This window comes from Coregonus clupeaformis, chromosome 12 (genome assembly GCF_020615455.1).
Source record: "Coregonus clupeaformis isolate EN_2021a chromosome 12, ASM2061545v1, whole genome shotgun sequence".
Classification (NCBI taxonomy): domain Eukaryota; kingdom Metazoa; phylum Chordata; class Actinopteri; order Salmoniformes; family Salmonidae; genus Coregonus; species Coregonus clupeaformis.
Window position 1 is genome coordinate 40,518,552 of NC_059203.1, and position 16,484 is coordinate 40,535,035.

Sequence of the window (16,484 nt, forward strand, 5' to 3'; positions counted from 1 at the left end):
AACATGTAATACCTCTGAAGAAAACGCAAGCAAGCAATAAATACTATCTTTACTACCATTTCTGTTCCTTCATCCTGATGTAAGATGTACAGTATTCAGAAAAATACATACTGATGCCAATTAGGATGCTGGAGTTAAGGAGAAATAAATGTTAAGATATTTATTTGTTACACATGTTCTCATAATTTCCTTCTTAAATACTTAGATTTGGATCATTAAAATAATACAATAAATCACAGATTCTCAAATCCCATTTCATTTAAAAACAGCGATGGAATGTAATAAAAAAAATACTATTCTTTAATCAAAACTAAAAGGGGCATGAACTCCTATTTTCCCCATCCTTTACAGTGAATGCACTTCTACAAAAATCAGTTTATTGTATCTGTCTCTAGTGTATGGACGCTAAATAGATAGATCAGTCTATTTCTGTTTTTTGAGCAGTTTGTCAATCTGGGTTTTGTACATGTTCTTGACGTCCTCCAGGTCAAGACTCAGCTCCTCTGCCTCCTCAGCCTTCTCTCCATACATCTGGAGGATGGTGTTGTGTCTCTGCTCCAGCTCCTAAAACACAGTCAGTCACACAACACAGGCTCAGAGGTCAACACTAGATCTCTAGTCTCAAGAAGGTTTACTCTAGTGGACTTTCCTTCATCTGTGACTAGATGATTACTAAATCTCTGGCCAGCAATTTATCTTGTGAGATGTTAGTTCTCACATAACATCTTGGTTTTAAGCTAAATAATCACAACAGGGATTTACCCTAATACGATTCAACTGGCTTAGTGGTACTTGTATGAATTTATCCTCTCCTCACCTGAAGTTGCACTTTCAGTTTGGGGTTCTCCTTCGCACTGACCTCCATCTCCTCAATCTGATTGGTCAATCTGACCATCTCCTCAGCCATGGAAGAGCGAGTCCTCTCCAGACTAGAGATCTCCAGCTGAGGGGGTGACGAGAGAGAAAGAAAGAGAGCGAGGAAAGAAAGAGGTAAGATCCTGGCAAGCATAGTTTTTCAACAACCATCAGAAAGTATATTTGTAAATCAGACACTTAATCGAAAACTAGAAGGCATTTTGAAGAAATGCACGTAGACACTCTTCCAATGGTAGTCCTCAAAGCAATGTCAAAGCAGTGTCAGGCAGGCAGCTGGTACCTGTAGCTGCGCTCTCTCCCCTCTCTGAGTTTAAGCTGGGACTGCAGGTTCTCGATGATGTTGGAGCCTCCACTGAGCCGAGCCGTCTCATACAGGTTGGTCCCACTCAAAGACATGGACATGGTCATCGTCCCCCAATGACTGATCCAGAGAGTCCTGCTGATGAAATACAATATATTTATTATTATAAATACAAAACAGGTCTCTCTTGTTAACCATCCAACCTCAAGAGAGACAAATATGCAAACTAGCTCTGATTAGGCCCTTTGCCATAAGTTCCCTATTCATTTTACTGAGGTCACCAGCCCTAATTCTGGGCAAAAAATGGGAGGTTGGCTGGGTGCGAAAGGGTAAACAGTGTGCCTGTGGCGAGTACCTGAGGGAAGGAGGAGTGCAGGCAGGTGTGGTCTACCCCACTGATGGAGCTGGAATGGGACAGGGAGGGGGGTAGATAAGGCTGGGGGCTCACCCACAGACTGAACTAATGACTTCCGCTCCTTATGACAGAGAAACATACACATCATGTCATTTTCTTTCAACACAGACTGATTTAAGAACAGACATACAAGGCTGGTCATTGATATAGAACATAAATCAATAAATAGATCTATCTTTTCCTTGAGGGCCTCTTGTGCTAGATAGCATTTCTTCTTTTGCTCCACCTTCATTTTTTTCCATCTCCAGCTGATTGGTCAGGAGTAGCTGGTGGGAGGAACAGAGGAGGTTAAATCCAAATCAAATGTATTTATAAAGCCCTTTTTACATCAGCAGATGTCACAAAGTGCTATACAGAAACCCAACCTAAAACCCCAAACAATGCAGATATAGAAGCACAGTGGCTTAGGAAAAACTCCCTATAAAGGCAGGAAACTAGGAAGAAACCAGGCTCTGAGGATGTGTGAGGAGTGTTGTTACGCTTACTGCAGGGTGAGTAGGGCAGGGGAAGGAACATACCTTCTCCTTCTTGGCCTCCTTCTGTGTTCGAATGTGCTCTCCCTCAGATTCTCCAGCTCCACATGCTCCCTACACCATCAGGATTACAAAAAATGGCCATTAATGGAAAGGCTTCAAAGCTTTGTATTCATACCCCTTGACTTATTCCACCTTTTGTTGTGTTACAGCGTGAATTCAAAATTGATTAAATAAATACAACATCTCACCCATCTACACACAATTCCCCATAATGACAAAGTGAAAACATGTTTTTAGAAATTTTAGCAAATTTATTGAAAATGAAATACAGAAATATCTCATATACAAAAGTATTCACATCCCTGAGTCAATACATGTTAGAATCTCCATTGGCAGCGATTACAGCTGTGTCTTTCTGGGTAAGTGTCTAAGAGCTTTGCACACCTGGATTGTACAATATTTGCCCATTATTCTTTTCAAAATTCTTCAAGCTCTGTCAAATTGGTTGTTGATCATTGCTAGACAACCATTTTCAAGTCTTGTCATAGATTTTCAAGCAATTCGGCCACTCCGGAGCGTTCACTGTCTTCTTTGTTAGCAAATCCAGTGTAGATTTGGATTTGGGTTTTAGGTTATTGTCCTGCTCAAAGGTGAATTCGTCTCCCAGTGTCTGGTGGAAAGCAGACTGAAAAAGGTTTTATTTCAGGATTTTGCCTGTGTTTAGCTCCATTCGTTTCTTTTTCATCCTGAAAAACTCCAGTCCTTAATGATTACAAACATACCCATAACATGATGCAGCCACCAGTGACATGCTTCACTATGGGGATGGTGTTCTCGGGGTGATGAGAGGTGTTGGGTTTGCGCCAGACATAGCATTTTCCTTGATGGCCAAAAAGCTCAGTTTTAGTCTCATCTGACCAGAGTACCTTCTTCCATATGTTTGGGGAGTCTCCCACATGGCTTTTGGCGAACACCAAACGTTTGCATATTTATTTCTTTAAGCAATGGCTTTTTTCTGCCCACTCTTCCGTAAAGCCCAGCTCTGTGGAGTGTACGGCTTAAAGTGGTCCTATGGACAGATACTCCAATCTCCGCTGTGAAGCTTTGCAGCTCCTTCAGGGTTATCTTTGGTCTCTTTGTTGCCTCTGATTAATGCCCTCCTTGCCTGGTCCGTGAGTTTTGGTGGGCGGCCCTCTCTTGGAAGGTTTGTTGTGGTGCCATATTCTTTCAATTTTTTTATAATGATTTAATGGTGCTCCGTGGGATGTTCAAAGTTTTGGATATTGTTGTATAACCCAACTCTGATCTGTACTTCTCCACAACTTTGTCCCTGACCTGTTTGGAGAGCTCCTTGGTCTTCATGGTGCCGCTTGCTTGGTGGTGCCCCTTGCTTAGTGGTGTTGCAGACTCTGGGGCCTTTCAGAACAGGTGTATATATACACTGAGATCATGTGACAGATCATGTGACACTTAGATTGCACACAGGTGGACTTTATTTAACTAACTATGTGACTTCTGAAGGTAACTGGTTGCACCAGATCTTATTTAGGGGCTTCATAGCAAAGGGGGTGAATACATATGCACACACCACTTTTCCATTATTGATGTTTTAGAATTTTTTGAAACAAGTTATTTTTTAAATTTCACTTCGCCAATTTGGACTATTTTGTGTATGTCCATTACATGAAATCCAAATAAAAATCCATTTAAATTACAGGTTGTAATGCAACAAAATAAAAAACTACAAAGGGGATAATACTTTTGCAAGGCATTGTATGCTTGAAAATATGGAGAGTGGTACTCAGTAATGGGTTGTATAGGATTTGCTCCAAACATATCACTTTGTATTCAGGAAGACCTCCACTACCTGCTTCTGTCATCCAGTTTCTCCCGCCTGATCTTCTCTGCGTCCAGCTGACCGTGGAGACGCCCTTTCTCCTGGCGAAGCAGGGAATTCTGGGACTCCAGTGAGACCAGCTGGGCCTTAATGGCCAGAAGCTCCTCAGTTGCTGTTCGCTCCTTTTCCAAGGCAATGGCCAGCTGGGCCTGTGCCTCCACTGTTGAGTTAAAGGGTGGGAGCAATCTGGTCCTGACAAGACTTAAAAGCTGTTGTTACAAACTAAAGTAACTTTTGACATCAGAGACATCTGTTCTCACCTAGTCGATCTGAAATGCTCTTCTCTAGCTCCTCCCATGACGCCGTCTGGCTCCCCAGCGAAGCCTGCAGGTTCTCGATCTGTCTGAGCAGGGGCCGTGTTGCCAAGGTAACAATCTGACTCAGCTCCTGGTTCCTGGTCTCCGCCCCCTGCAGTCTCTATAGACACAACCGGTAAACACATCAGTGTGTAACCTTTGACCCCTATCACACAAGCATGGCTGCGCCTTACAGTCAACTCCAAAGAAGTAATGAAGAGAACAGGCATGTGTGAGTGTCTCCTACCTGCGGGTGGTCACTGATCTCCTCCCTCAGGTAGTCTTCTTTCCTGGCCTGCTGCTGTTCAGCCCTCTGCAGAGCCAGCCGTAGATCAGCCACCTGATTGACCAGAGCATCCTGCTGTATGCGGGCCTCCTCCTGGGACTTCACAAGGGTCAGAGCCAGCTCCTCCTTGGCCTGGGTCTCCCTGCTCAAAGCATCCTCCTGGGCCTCGCTGGCATGGCTGGCCTTGGCTTTGTGCAGCCCCGCCAGTTCCCTGAGATCACACACATACACCCCACCATGTCACTGCATGGCTTGGAAATATGAGTTGGTGCTTCTGTGACCGTCTTTACCCGTCAGAATGGTGTGTCTTTGTGGGATTTCTAAATGACAAGCACGTCTGAAGCAGGAAAAAAGTTGGAAAACTAGAGTTTTTATTATTTTACAAGTTAGAGTGAAGTATGTACACTACCAGTCAAGAGTTTGGCAACACCTGCTCATTCAAGGGTTTTTCTTTATTTTTACTATTTTTTTACATTGTAGAATAATAGTGAAGACATCACAACTATGAAATAACACATATGGAATCATGTAGTAACCAAAAAAAGTGTTAAACAAATCAAAATATGTTTTATATTTAAGATTCTTCAAATAGCCACCCTTTGCCTTGATGATAGCTTTGCACACTCTTGTCATTCTCTCAACCAGCTCCATGAGGTAGTCACCTGGAATGCATTTCAATTAACAGGTGTGCCTTCTTAAAAGTTAATTTGTGGAATTTATTTCCTTCTTAATGCATTTGACCCAATCCATTGTGTTGTGACAAGGTAGGTGGGGTATACAGAAGATAGCCCTATTTGGTAAAAGACCAAGTTCATATTATGGCAAGAACAGCTCAAATAAGCAAAGAGAAACGACAGTCCATCATTACTTTAAGACATGAAGGTCAGTCAATATGGAACATTTCAAGAACTTTTAAAGTTTCTTCAAGTGCAGTCGCAAAAACCATCAAGCGCTATGATGAAACTGGCTCTCATGAGGACCGCCACAGGAATGGAAGACCCAGAGTTACCTCTGCTGCAGAGGATAAGTTCATTAGAGTTACCAGCCTCAGAAATTGCATCCCAAATAAATGCTTCACAGAGTTCAAGTAACAGACACATCTCAACATCAACTGTTCAGAGGAGACTGTGTGAATCAGGCCTTCATGGTTGAATTTCTGCAAAGAAACCGCTACTAAAGGACACCAATAAGAAGAAGAGACTTGCTTGGGCCAAGAAACACGAGCAATGGATATTAGACCATTGGAAATGTGTCCTTTGGTCTGGAGTCCAAATTGGAGATTTTGGGTTCAAACCGCCGTGTCTTTGTGAGATGCGGTGTGGGTGAACGGATGATCTCCGCATGTGTAGTTCCCACCATAAAGCATGGAGGAGGTGGTGTTATGGTGTGGGGGTGCTTTGCTGATGACACTGTCTGTGATTATATTTAGAATTCAAGGCACACTTAACCAGCATGGCTACCACAGCATTCTGCAGTGATACGCCATCCCATCTGGTTTGGGCTTAGTGGGACTATCATTTGTTTTCCAACAGGACAATGACCCAACACACCTCCAGACTGTGTAATGGCTATTTTACCAAGAAGAAGAGTGATGGAGTGCTTCATCAGATGACCTGGCCTCCACATTCCCCCGACCTCAACCCAATTGAGATGGTTTGGGATGAGTCGGACGGCAGAGTGAAGGAAAAGCAGCCAACAAGTGCTCAGCATATGTGGGAACTCCTTCAAGACTGTTGGAAAAGCATTCCAGGTGAAGCTGGTTGAGAGAATCTTTTAAAAAAAAGATTTCTTAAACACTTTTTTGGTTACTAAATGATTCCATGTGTTATTTCATAGTTTTTATGTATTCACTATTCATCTACAATGTAAAAAATAGTACAAAATTAAGAAAAACCCTTGAATGAGTAGGTGTGTCCAAACTTTTGACTGGTACTGTATTCTTACTTGTAGGAGTTGTCGAGGGCAGCCTGCAGGCTCTTTTTGTTTTCCTGGAGCTCCTCTGAGTCACTCTGGAGTTTGGTCATGTCCTTCTCCTGGTGCTCTACCACTATGTTCAGCTTGTTAATGTTGTCCCTGTGCTGCTTCTCCACCTCCTCCTTCCCATCAAGAAGCTACAGACACACACACAGCCAGGCATGGTTCGATACTAATGGGCTTTCAGGATCAGGACACACTTATGATGCCTGCGAAGTAATGCGATTTTTCTAGAAAATTCTAAAATTTAAGATATTTCCACTGACCTGCTGTAGGTGTTTGAGCTCTTGCTCTTTCAGCATCTTGTTCTGTTTGGTGATTTTGGTCTCACTCTCCTTCTCCTTCACATGCAGCTTCTTGATGATGTTGGAGTGCTGCAGCTGCTACTTGGACAGCTTCTCACCCTCCTCAAGCAGTCCAAGGATCTGCACCTCCTTCTCTCTGATGATCTCCATAGTCTCGTTGGAGTTCAGTCTGGTGGACAGCTCTTCCCTCATCCCCTTAAACTCCTATGGAGGAAACATAACAGTACAAAGACTTGAGAGAGTATGCTTGAATAAGGTTTTTTTTTTCTTTATGTGACTATCATTGTCAATAATGTTCAGTTATATAAATCAATTATCTTAAATTAGTTCTTAGGGAATGTGTTAGTTCTTGTGTTTTACCTTCTTGGCAATGTCTCTCTCCTTGCATGCTAGCTGGGCTTTCCTCTCTGTGTCTGCGATGCGCTGGGTGAACCCCTTCAGAGACTGAACACTGGAACTCTCCTCTTTAAGACCAATCACCTCACTGTGACACACACAAAGGACCATCCTTATCCATACACCATACCTTTCCATAGACTCAACCAAAAGGACAAAATTGGCAATTTATTTATTTAGGCTATTCTAATATAGACCATGCAATACACACTGAACAAAAATATAAAACACAACATGCAACAATTTACAGTTACAGTTAATATAAGGAAATCAGTCAATGGAAACATTAACTAGGCCCTAATCTATGGGTTTCACATGACTGGGAATACAGATACGCATCCGTTGTTCACAGACACCTTTAAAAAAAGGTAGGGGCGTGGATCAGAAAACCATTTCATATCTGGTGTGACAACCACTTGCCTCATGCAGCGCAACACATCTCCTTCGCATAGAGTTACTCAGACGGTTGCCGTTGTCCCACTCCTTGGCTGTGCAAAGTTGTTGGATATTGGCGGAATCTGGAACCCGCTGTCGTACACGCTGATCCAGAGCATCCCAAACATGCTCAACGGGTGACATGTCTGGTGAGTATGCAGGCCATGGAAGAACTGGGACCTTTTCAGCTTCCAAGAATTGTGTACAGATCCTTGCGACATGGGGCCATGCATTGTCATGCTATGCTGAAACATGAGGTGATAGCGGCGGATGAATGGCACGACAATGGGCCTCAGGATCTCATCACCGTATCTCTGTGTATTCAAATTGCCATTGATAAAATGCAATTGTGTTCGTTGTCCGTCACCATGGGGCACAACGTTGACATCAGCAAACCGCTCACCCACATGACCCCATACACGCAATCTGTCCTGTACAGTTGAAACCGGAAATCATCCGTGAAGAGCATACTTCTCCAACATGTCAGTGGCCATCGAAGGTGAGCGTTTTCCCACTGAAGTCGGTTACGACGCCGAACTGCAGTCAGGTCAAGACGACAAGCACGCAGATGAGCTTCCCTGAGATGGTTTCTGACAGTTTGTGCAGAAATTCTTTGTTTGTGCAAACCCACAGTTTCATCAGCTGTCCGGGTGGCTAGTCTCAGATGATCCCGCAGGTGAAGAAGCCAGATGTGGAGGTCCTGGGCTGGCATGGTAACACGTGGTCTGCGGTTGTGAGGCCGGTTGGACGTACTGCCAAATTCTCCAAAACAATGTTGGAGGCGGCTTATGGTAGAGAAATGAACATTCCATTATCTGGCAACAGCTCTGGTGGACATTCCTGCAGTCAGCACGCTCCCTCAAAACTTGAGGCATATGTGGCATTGTGTTGTGTGACAAAACTGCACATTTTAGAGTGGCCTTTTATTGTCCCCAACACAGGGTGCACCTGTGTTATGATCATGCTGTTTAATCAGCTTTTTGATATGCCACACCTGTCAGGTGGATGGATTATATTGACAAAGGAGAAATGCTCACTAACTGGGATGTAAACAAATTTGTGGAAAGTTTCTGGGATCTTTTATTTCAGCTCATGAAACATGGGACCAACACTTTACATGTTGCGTTTATATTGTTGTTCAGTATATTTCCATAGGTGTGTTTAGAGAATGCTCCTTTCTGCTCTTACAATGCATTTTCAGACATGGGTTTTACCCAATGGCAAGATCTTTATACTCACTCTTTAAGGTTGTCACACTCTTCCTCCAGCCTGGCCTTGTCTTTGCTGATTGACAGCAGCTGTAACTCCCTCTTCTAAAGGCAGCTTGACAGCTCATCAATTACCTACAAAAAAGTCCACATAGGAATTTCACAGGAAATGCACTCAGTGAATGCATAAAAACACTGATAGGGTACCTTGTTTCTAGACTTGTTATCAAAGGACAACTTAATTTTCACAGTTTCCACCAAGAATGTTGTTCAAATAGAGGAGCACACTGTTTAATCCATGATGGTTTGGGGAATGTTTCTTCTCCACAGGGTCATTCCATGTCATTTCAGCAAGCCATGACACCCACCATCTCAGATTGTTCTGAAATCATGTCTGTAGTTAGAAACAGATCAGATTAGCATTACTGCAACATTATTTTGTTGAAATATAATTTATCTCTGAGAAATTAAGCTAATTGTTTGCACCCAAATTGGCCATTTTAATTTATAGGATAAGGATTAATATAATATTCAATAAATATAGTACCTAACATTTAATTTGGACCAAACCTTTTCCTAACAATGACTAAGACATGGGGAATCCAAAGAAATTGTCAAAAGCCACCCATGGACCCCTCACATCAATCCCACCTCAACGACGAGTATACAGTATCAGTTTTCTATGTCTGACAAGTAATATGGAGCTGCAGCTGAGAATTATTTCTTCATCCTATGTAATGTATCCTCAGTGAATATGGTGATGTTTTCTTTCCCTGTTCAGATACATTTGTCTTTGAAGTTGTTAGGTTTATGGCCCATCTCACATCCTGATATTATCAGGTTCTGACCACTAGATGGTGCTGTTCTTGCTGTTAGGTCAAAATAATAATAAAATAATCCACCCTCAATGTTAAAGAGCGACTGCCTTTAAAAAGCAACAAATCCCTTTGAAAAAGGCCTATGTGGCATCAAATCGAGTCAGAAACTGTTATTCTAGTGTCAAAATTGACTACAAAGTGTAAATAGGATAATTTGTGTCAAAATAAAGTCAGTCTCGTCTAAAATGGAGTTTGGAATATCCGTGCGTCTCAACATGTAAATTAAGGTTCGGTTTTGATTTGACGATATCCATTTGCCAACTAACATGGGGTGAACAGCTCTGGTGATTGCTCTCTATCCAATAGTAGACAGTGAGAAAGACCTGCCAAGCAGCTCCAACTTTGTTTACATAAGACAACACGTCACACTTTTTTTTTTACTTGAGAAATAATGCACCAAACACCTTAGTTAGATGTAAAAGTGCAACTAAAACAGCCGTGGCAAAAATGTCAACATTTATTACAGATTTCTTGTGTTATCTTAGATTCATTGTGGGGATTTTGAGGAAGTGAAATTGGCTTCGGCATCTACAGTGTCTCATGGGGGACAAACATTAACTAAATGCGGAATCGGTGGGTAAACACACCTCCAAGACTGAAATCTCATTTTTCTAATGAGCAACAGAAAAACACATGCCAATCAGCATGTTCAGTGGCTCTTTAAAGGGTTAGTTCACCCACATTTCAAAATGACATTGGCTTCCTTACCCTGTAAGCAGTTTATGGACAAGGTCCAATTTGTAAGTCGCTCTGGATAAGACCGTCTGCTAAATGACTTAAATGTAAATGTATGACAGCAACCCATGGTTTGGTTTTGTTTAGCAGGCCACTGTTTCAAATGCTAACTTTTTAGCATTTGTGGCACATATCCAATGCAAGTCAACTGTACCTATATTAGCATTTCATCTATAAGCAACATCATTGAGTTACACAATCAATTTTTAGATATGTAAATGCTAATATAGGTACCATTGACTTGCATTGGATTTGTGCTACAAATGCTAAAGAGTTAGTATTTGAAACAGTAGACAACAAAACCAAAGCATGGATTGCTGTCATACCTTGTGTCCATAAACTGCTTACAGGGTAAGGAAACCAATGTCATTTAAAAATGTGGGTGAACTAGGCCTATCCCTTTAACATCACCTGGAACAGCACCATCTAGTGGTCAGAACCTGGTACTATCAGGATGTGACATAAACCTAACAACTTCAATGACTAATTTATCTGAACAACGGGGGAAAAAAACATCACCAAATTCCCTGAGAATACATTACATAGGATGAAGAAACAATACTCCGAGCCACTGCTACATGTCAAATATAGAGAACTGATGCTATATACTCATTGTTAGGGTGGGATTAGCATTGGGTGTGGGGGGTCCGGGGGTCCGTGGGTGGCTTTTGAACATTTCTTCGGATTCCAAAAAAACTTTGGTCCAAATCGGATGTTAGAAACTATATTTATTGAATTAGATTAATTTCTCAGAGATCAAATTATATTTCAATAAAATAATGTTGCAGGAATGCCAATCTTACAATTTCAGAACAATCTGAGATGGGTGTCGAAATCCTCTTTCTTGTGCTTTTTTAAGTGCAGCGTCCCCACGGGGACCATTTACAGTGCGTTCGGAAAGTATTCAGACCCCTTGACTTTTTCCACTTTGTTATATTAAAGCCTTATTCTAAAATGGATTTCTCAATCTACACACATCACCCCATAATGACAAAGCAAAAAACTGTTTTGAAATGTATATATTAAAAATAAAAAAACAGAAATCACATTTAAATAAGTATTCAGACCCTTTACTCAGTACTTTGTTGAAGCACATTTGGCAGCGATTAACACCTCAAGTCTTCTTGGCATGATGCTACCACCATGCTTCACCGTAGGGATGGTACCAGGTTACCTCCAGACGTGCTGCTTGGCATTCAGGCTAAAGAGTTCAATCTTGGTTTCATCAGACTACATAATCTTGTTTCCTCATGGTCTGAGAGTCCTATAGGTGCCTTTTGGAAAACTCCAAGCGGGCTGTCATGTAACTTTTACTGAGGAGTGGCTTCCGTCTGGCCACTCTACATAAAGGCCTGATTGGTGGAGTGCTGCAGAGATGGTTGTCCTTCTGGAAGGTTCTCCCATCTCCACAGAGGAACTCTGGAGCTCTGTTAGAGTGACCATCGGGTTCTTCATCAGACATGCACTGTCAAATGTGGGACCTTATATAGACAGGTGTGTGCCTTTCCAAATCATATCCAATCAATTGAATTTACCACAGGTGGACTCCAATCAAGTTGTAGAAACATCTCAAGGATGATCAATGGAAACAGGATGCACCTGAGCTCAATTTCGAGGGTCAATACTTACGTAAATAAGGTATTTCTGTTTTTAATACATTTGCAAAAATGTCTAAAAACCTGGTTTTCACTTTGTCATTATGGGGTAGTGTGTTTAGATTGATGAGGAAATGTTTTTCTTTAATACATTTTAGAGTAAGGCTGTAACGTAACAAGAAATGTGAAAAAAGGTCTGAATACTTTCCGAATGCACTGTACTTTGGCAAATGAACAGGATTGCCCAACAGTGCCATGATTCTGCTCTCCATGAGTTGGTATTTAAAGTCACAAACCCATGCACACTCACACAACACACACTGTTCTTAAAAAGTGGTGTTACAAGTTGCAAAGGTCATGTTGTGGACCAGTGTGTTACCTTTTGAAGCTCTAGAATCTGACAAGTTGACACTCCTCTTTTCTACTCTGTTATTGGTGGGGGCAGCTGTTCCTCAGGCTTCTCGCTGTTAACAGGCGTGGCACTGCGACCACTCTCCTCCATCTCATTCTTATCCACAGACTGATCCTTCATTGTTTCTGTTAGCCCCTCCTTCTCCTCCCGTTCCTGTGCGGTGGTTGCAACTATGACAGGAGGTGAGGGCATGTGCCCTGCGGTGACAGATGCCAGCGTCCGGCTCCCTGGGATCTCATCGTCTGAGTTGACTTCGCTGACACTGCGGCTGTCCAGAGAGTGCATGCTGAACGAGTCGATGCGCTCAAAGGCATCTGAGGAGGATCCGCAGCTCTCGGTCAGCTTGGGGTAGTCCTCCAGACGGGAGAAGTCCCCACAGGCAGAGGCTGAGAGCAGCTGGAAGGAGCCCTGCATCAGGTGGAGGCCTGCCTTGGCCTCTGCAGTCTCTTGCCTGGAACTGGCCGAGCTCTCACTCTGCATACTTTCATGGTCCAAAACCTCTATGTCACTAGTGGTGGAGGTGCCTGAGGAGAATGTGCTGACAGGAGGGGAGGGGGTGTTGCTCTGTCTGTCCTCTGATTTAGGGGAGGGTGCATCGCTCTGCCTGTCCTCCGCTTTGGGGTCTTTGGGCTCCAATAGGATTTCCTTAGGGGCTGTGGTAGGAGATGGGTCGAAGGGGGGCTCCAGTTCAGTGTTGATGGGGGGTTCAGAAGTGTCAACAACATCATCATGTTGGGTGTCTGAGGGAGTGTTCTGTTTGTGCATCCTCAGGAACAGCAGTTGTATCCTCTACAGTTGATTCTACCCAGCTCTCACTGATTAGTGGACTGTCAGTGTCATCATGAGCATCACCCTGAGCCAGTACTGGAGGGTCTGGTGTCTGAATGAGGACGATTTCTGAGGAAGACCATAGACTTTTGGACTCCTGGTCTTCCAGTCTGTCGGTTTCATTCAGCCCTGGCTTTTGAGGGTCCACGTCGTCCTTAATCACAGTCTCCTTGTCCTCCTCATCCTTCTCCTGTGGCCGCCTGTGGGACATGGTGGGTGGCACAGACACAATCTGGTTATTCATGACACCCTGGAGTTTTCCTGGGGGCAGAAAAGCACTGAAGAAGTTTTCTGTTTCATCCACAACCGTGCGGGTGACAGGGGTCGTGATGGCCTCAGATGACAGGGGGAGAGTTGTTGCGCACTCCTCCGGAGATTCCAATTTTGTCAACCCCCATCCACCGCTCAATGGCGTCTTCCCTGGTAGATCTAACAGGAAAACAGGTTGTAGCTTGTTGGTTAATGGCCAGAAAATAAGGGCATGTAACAGTCAGACTCCAAAGCATTTCAAATATTTGCTTTATTGGGTAAATTAGACACCTCTTCATGGACAGCTAGAGTTTCGATTCCATTGGTAATCACATAAATTCAGAAATAATGCTCAAACGCAAATGGTTGTGTAATATTAATCACAAAACAACCACTGACAGCAGTACACAGATATGATATAACAATAGCTAACGTTCCTTCACCTACCGTGTTACTTCACCTACCGTCATAAGGCATTACCACTGTGTCACCCCATTCGTCTTCTTTAATGTCAAGAACTCGGTCGATGGATTTCTGAGCTGTTGTCAAAGCTTGTTTGGCAAAGCTTGACAGCTGGGTAGAGCTGAACCAACTCATGATAGCTGTCTCTTGCTTGCAAGCGCTAACGTTAGTGAACAGACTCTAGCTAGCTAGCCAACTTAGCTAGGAGTATGAACATCCAAATGAGGTTTGCTAACAAGACAGAGTTCACTTGTCAGCTTCAAATAATATGCCCATTTGACGCAATGCATCATGTTTTAACAACAATCTCTGTCGAGTAACTCCAAAAAGGAAATGCGAAGCAAAGCAGCGAGTTGGCTAACTTTGGTTAGCTAGCTAGATAACCAACAATCAGGCAAACCCTTCCTCGATACAAGTCAAAGAATACTCCAGAAAGTTAACGTTAGCTAGCTAGTTCAGCCATACAGTCGAATGAAAAGCCCTGCCTCAATCAGGACATGACTCTTTAAATGATATTGTTATGATGTTTCATTAACCGTCTTTCTCTTACGTCGTCGATTTGTTTAGGTATTTTTGAAATATGGCGTAAACGCAGACCTCAATTTGGGGAGTTTCTTCATATGGGCGTTCATTTATATCAAGAAACGCCCATTAGTGCCTGCCATTGGTCAGTCCATTGATACCTGCCATTGGTCAGTTCCTGCCATAGAAATTCTATTACATTGTGTCAGAGAGGAAGAGGGAGGCCGAACTCAGCGGAAACTCGGTCTCCATCCAGCAGGTGGCGTTTTTTTTCATTGTTTCGCCCACCAAGCAATTCGTTTTTGTATGGAGGTCAATGAGAGCGTCGTATTTGGTGTATGGCTTTTGCTGTGTGAGGTTTATTTGTATGCAGGATCATGAAATGTAAATGTAAATAGTGAAATAATTATATATGTATTTTACATAAAATGAATCGGTATTTGAATTAATTAATGACACATTTAATAACACATTTATGTATTTAATTCTAATTTTAATTAATTAATGACACATTTAAGTAATTATTTAATGGTGTATTTATTTATTTAATTGTGGCACTTTTAGTCCTCCATACACGTCAACTATAACAGACAAATTGAGAAAAAATAATCCAGAAAATCACATTGTAGGATTTTTAATGAATTTATTTGCAAATTATGGTGGAAAATAAGTATTTGGTCACCTACAAACAAGCAAGATTTCTGGCTCTCACAGACCTGTAACTTCTTCTTTAAGAGGCTCCTCTGTCCTCCACTCGTTACCTGTATTAATGGCACCTGTTTGAACTTGTTATCAGTATAAAGACACCTGTCCACAACCTCAAACAGTCACACTCCAAACTCCACTATGGCCAAGACCAAAGAGCTGTCAAAGGACACCAGAAACAAAATTGTAGACCTGCACCAGAATGGGAAGACTGAATCTGCAATAGGTAAGCAGCTTGGTTTGAAGAAATCAACTGTGGGAGCAATTATTAGGAAATGGAAGACATACAAGACCACTGATAATCTCCCTCGATCTGGGGCTCCACGCAAGATCTCACCCCTGTGAGGTCAAAATTATCACAAGAACGGTGAGCAAAAATCCCAGAACCACACGGGGGACCTAGTGAATGACCTGCAGAGAGCTGGGACCAAAGTAACAAAGCCTACCATCAGTAACACACTACGCCGCCAGGGACTCAAATCCTGCAGTGCCAGACGTGTCCCCCTGCTTAAGCCAGTACATGTCCAGGCCCGTCTGAAGTTTGCTAGAGTGCATTTGGATAATCCAGAAGAGGAATGGGAGAATGTCATATGGTCAGATGAAACCAAAATATAACTTTTTGGTAAAAACTCAACTCGTTGTGTTTGGAGGACAAAGAATGCTGAGTTGCATCCAAAGAACACCATACCTACTGTGAAGCATGGGGGTGGAAACATCATGCTTTGGGGCTGTTTTTCTGCAAAGGGACCAGGACGACTGATCCGTGTAAAGGAAAGAATGAATGGGGCCAGGTATCGTGAGATTTTGAGTGAAAACCTCCTTCCATCAGCAAGGGCATTGAAGATGAAACGTGGCTGGGTCGTTCAGCATGACAATGATCCCAAACACACCGCCCGGGCAATGAAGGAGTGGCTTCGTAAGAAGCATTTCAAGGTTCTGGAGTGGCCTAGCCAGTCTCCAGATCTCAACCCCATAGAAAATCTTTGGAGGGAGTTGAAAGTCCGTGTTGCCCAGCGACAGCCCCAAAACATCACTGCTCTAGAGGAGATCTGGCATGGAGGAATGGGCCAAAATACCAGCAACAGTGTGTGAAAACCTTGTGAAGACTTACAGAAAACGTTTGACCTGTGTCATTGCCAACAAAGGGTATATAACAAAGTATTGAGAAACTTTTGTTATTGACCAAATACTTATTTTCCACCATAATTTGCAAATAAATTCATAAAAAATCCT

The 16,484-nt window shown here is 42.7% G+C and overlaps 1 pseudogene; it reads right to left on the reverse strand.

The window, feature by feature from the left end:
• Positions 1 to 338: 338 nt before the first annotated feature.
• Positions 339 to 14,612, reverse strand: LOC121578201 (annotated as a pseudogene).
• Between the last annotated feature and the right edge of the window lie 1,872 nt (positions 14,613 to 16,484).